Here is a 5,109-nt window from a genome sequence, read left to right on the forward strand (position 1 = left end):
AATGTCTCACTACACAAAGAGTGGTGACAAAGAAATGCCATCTTTTATATTTCAATCAAATCAAACAAATCTGACACTGAGACCGTATCCTATCACAACAATGAGGTGTCTAGACTCAGTTATTTCTAGGGAGCATGTCATCCTCCCTAACGCACCACCAAAGCTAACAATCTCATTGTCATCTAAAATGACATTGCCAAAGATACCTTCCTTTTCTAAGGTCTGTGCCACTTTCATAATGAACTTTCAGCACAAAATGATGATCCCATACCAGCTCAGGGGGGTGCATGATGCAATAATTGTTTTGCCCTTCTCTGTACATAGCTCTTCAGCAAGGCTTTGGATCTGGCATACAGATAGGTCTCTTTATTCACAGAACGTGAAGACCTCAGCTTCTGCTTTTCTAGAATTCCAACCACTGCATTTCTATTTGTAGCTATTTCCTTCTCTTCATAAACATGACCTCTGAACCCTGTCGGAGCTCTCCACTCCCACCAGACAAGGATGTCAAAAGGGTCAATTCATCTTCCTGATAGGAAGGGAAGAGAACTATAAGAACAAAACACACACATTAATATTTCAGTAAATTATCTTCCCATATCGTAATTTATCATACGAATAGGTAGAATAGTCATTCCTCACCTTTCCTAGCGAAGAGGCAGTGAGGAGACACCAGATAGTGCAGCATCATTTTACTTCAACTTATTCATAAGAAGGGAAAACACAGCTCATTGGGGTTTTTTCTCTATGACAAAAGCCTTTCAACTAAGAGAAAAAGCAGACCACTAGATAAGCTAAGGGGTTCTGCACTTACTCCATTTTAGTTTTTCACTGATCTTCATTAGGAATTCTAGGTAGTTAGGAGGGCTAAAAAGAGGGGAAATGAACAGATTTTAAATATCCTTTAATTTTCTTCAAGTCCATTTCTATATTAATAGAATTCTGCACATAATCAACCCAAATCACTTAATATGTGTTTTATAAATATTTTTATTTATGTATATCACTTTTCTAAATTCTTCATAATGATATTGATAGAATTTTTTTGAAAGGGGCTTTCTTATCTTTAAAGAATTTTGCTGAACAATGCAAGGTGATACAAATGATACATTACTGGAACAACAAATAACACTTGCTAAGTTATGGCTTGAATACAGCTGACCTGCTATTTTACCTTGGGTTATATTGTAGATACAGTGTCTTCATGCATTTGTGGATGTCGAATGTTTTCAGTTAACCAAATGATATTTAATTTCATCCTGGGATAGAGCTGTGGTTTGGCAACCTCTCCAGTGACAATGACAAATGAGAGGAACACAGCCAGCTACGAAATTACCACTTACTAAACTCCTTGTCAATTCACTTCTGCATTCTTTAAAAAGAGTGATTTCATAGGCTTTTCTCTATGGCCCTAATGCCCTTCGTAAGATAAATACCCTTCTAAATGGTCACATCTGCTTTCTTTTGGCCCACAAAATGCTTAGTCAATGAAATAAGCCACAATAGCCACTTTCTTCACTTGACATTAAATCAAATTTTGTGGCAAAGGAACATTGAAGACCAAATTGTGTGTGCTATTCCTATAACTTGTATTGCCTCAAAAGTCATTTCATTTCCCCAAAGTCTTTAGGAGCAGTCATTTTGTCACTTTTTTATTTTTTTTAAATTCCTTTATTGTTATTTTATTTTTACTCATTCAACAAATATTTATTACATGCTTGCTTACTATATGCCAGGCACTGTGCTTAGTGCTGTAACTACAAAGATTAATAAGTCACAGTTCCTGCCCTCAAAAAGTTTGCAGTCTGTTATGAGAGACAAATATAACCCAAGTGATAAATACAATGTAGTTAAAGGAATGAGGCTGGAGGAACGTAGTTGAGAATAAAAAATAAATAAAAATTGTGATCAACTCTGCTAGGGCCTGGCAATGCCTGGGCAGACCACAGAAAAGGCCGTTCTCAAGCAAATTCTGAAAGATTAATTTCTTAGGCCTAGCAAGAAGTAGGGAGAAAATTTGGGGATAAATAGATACACATCACAATTGAGGAGCTGTAGATAATTCTAATGGAATGAGAAGGAAACAAATGTAATTGGCGAGGGCTGATGGATGAGGTTGGAGAGACAGGTTAAGGAAACTCTTAGATGTAAAGTGAAGGGTTTCAGGTGCTGTCCTAGAAAAGAAGGAAAACAATCAGAGGACTTAATTAAGTGGAGGTACAACGTAGTCTACTCTAATTATTTTTTCTTAGTCTCAGCAGTTTGAAAGTGGGGCTTTTTCTACTGCTTACTTTTCGTTCCCTTTCTTGAATTGTTAACATTAGGGCCACCCAGGAGCATGGTGATTGAGGCAGCTGGATCCCACAAGGTAGGCTGCGTGAAAACATGGCATGTGTGCGTGTCCAAGATCCCAAAAGGAGAATGAAGAAGAGAGAGCATGGTAGCCATTTCCTCTGAGGGGGTGCTTTCTTATCCCACCACCCAAACCCCATGTCTGTCGCTCTATGGAAAGTGCATGTACCCTCTAACAAACTGAAAAAAAAAAAAAAGAAAGAAAGAATTGTTATATCATCATAAACTTTTTGTAATACAAGTTTTCTACTAGGACTCCATAAACCACTCTGCTTAGGTCACATCCTGAATCTCAACATGCTCTTTTTCATGCCTACTCAGCAGTACCTCTAATATTAAAGACATGAAACAAAAAGACCTCGGTGAAAGTGGTAATAATGAGAATACTAAATGACAGAAAAGACAAGTAACAAGAGATTCTTGGTTATCTTTGTGAAAATCAAATAAATGACTCACAGAGTTAGTTTAAGAGTAATTGCAAGAATTTTGGTCTTTTTTTTAAAATCCTTTGCTTTCACAATTGACTTTTTTTTAAAATTATTTTTAAGGTTTTTGCTATAGGGCTCGTACGCTCTCAAGAAAGACAGAGACAGAAAAACAGAAATCACCCCCCAGGGAGGACAGTCATGCCACAATCCCTTCTCCTCCATTCTCCTCTTAGGATCTTGGGCACGCACGCAAACATGCCTGGCATGAGTTTAAGCCATCGGGTCCAGAACTCGAACCACAGTCAACTACATGAGAGTCCAGGGACATTACGCCAACTGCTGGTCCCTACAATTGGCTTTTAAATGATAAAATATTTTTCAAAGAACAATTTAGTTATGAGAATAGACATATTTGTATAGACACTCTTGGTTTTTACATTGCAAATAAGGATATGAGCTAAAATTTTCATGAATTCTATGTTGTATCTATTTCCTCATCCAACGTAAATGCTGAGGACAGTGGCCTGTACCTGTTTTCCCAGTATCCCAGTAAATTAGGAGGCTGAGGTAGGAAGTCTGAGTCAGTGAGACTGTGTCTGGGAAAAGAAAAAGGAGTAAAGGAGTGACTATTTTTGGTGCTGCCAAAGAATTTTTGTCAGATAAGATAATGTGTTGGATAATTCCTATCTCCTCTTCAAATCTGAAAATCGTTTGATTTAATAAAACTTGTAAAGAAAATATTCCAGTCTAAGCTTTCACTAGAAGCTTAACTTTCTTTGTTCAATCTCAAAGGGCATAAGAATCAACTGTAATGAAGTGTATATACTCTAAAGTCCCCTCTTTGTCCCCTTAGGAAGAGCTAGGGTAACACTGCCCATTATCTTCAGTCGCTATACGGTGCTAAATTTTCTAGTAACCATATTTTTAAAAGGTAAAAAAAAACTATTTTAACTTAATTTTTATAATATATATTATTTATCTCCAATATTTAAACTATTATAATTCAGTACTCAATAAGTAAAATCTATTAATAAATAAAATCTATTAATAACCTATTCTACATCATAAATATTTGAAATTTGGTGTATATTTTATACTTAGAAAACACTTCAATTTAGGAGCTACATTTTTTAAAAGAATTATTTTATTTAATTTTGTTTATTGTTGCTATTATTATTAATTTGACCAGAGAGAGGAGGAGAGCAAGCCATCTGGCTTGGGATTTGAACTGTAGATGGCCACGTGGGAATCTAGCACCTTAACTACCATGCCACTTGCTGGCTCTTAAGCAGTACATTTTTATTGGACATACTTGATCTATATTTAAATTTTATAATTTACGTTTTGAAAAAGATAATCACCTACTAAATTTGTTTTAAAAAAAGTCTTCAAATAACTAAATTGAGTATAAATTTCTTTTTTTTTTATACTTTGTTTTTTATTTTTCCATCCAAAATACACTGTGCATTGGCTCAATCAAGCACATCAACATATATGTTCTCAGCAAATGATTTCCCAATTTTTGTGTCCTGCATACCTTGCCTTTTGTTTTGCCATCCTAGGTTCCCCATCCCCACCCTCTGCCATGTCCCATCTTCCTCCTCCATTGTCCCTGACATTCATGATTGCCCTCAATGCCTTCCGCCCCCCCCATTCAATTGTTCTACCAATGAACTCAATTAGTCTAAGTATATCCACTAGCTAGCACAGCTGACATATCCTTACACATGTATCCAAATCTGATCCTAGGCATAAACCCCAGGGAGTAGAATGAACATACTATAAAGTAGACCCCAGTTGTGTCCATACAACTCTCTTCAGTCATCAAATGTGCATTTTTTTTTCCTCCTGCTTATTATTTTTTTTTTATATTAAATTATATTGCCTAACACTCATTCCCTGAGTATCATCACAACACACCAAGTGTAGTTTCCCATCTAGGATAAACTGCATAGTGTCTTAATCAAGCATGTCGTCACCAATACTGTTCCATTTCTACTTTCATACACATAAATATGTTTTTTATCCTATGTTTGACCCTCAGCCCTTTCCCCCTCTCCCAATTACTCTATCTCTGCTATAGACAGCTATCCTCCAGAGGGGTCATTGAAAATGCGATACCTGCGAGTAGAGGGAGAGGGGCCAGGAGTCCAAAGTTTTTAACAATAGGGAAAATAGATTCCATTCAAGGTTGGATCAAGTGTGGGTCTCGTGCAGTTCCGCAACTGTAGGTGAGTCTCCATGGAATACAGTCTCCGGAAGGCAGTTCTGGCAAGCAGAGTTGACCATCAGTTGATGCGGCACAGCAGCCATCTTGTGGTTAGCAGGA

The sequence above is a fragment of the Tupaia chinensis genome, unplaced genomic scaffold (genome assembly GCF_000334495.1).
Source record: "Tupaia chinensis unplaced genomic scaffold, TupChi_1.0 Scaffold146837_1, whole genome shotgun sequence".
Taxonomy (NCBI): domain Eukaryota; kingdom Metazoa; phylum Chordata; class Mammalia; order Scandentia; family Tupaiidae; genus Tupaia; species Tupaia belangeri.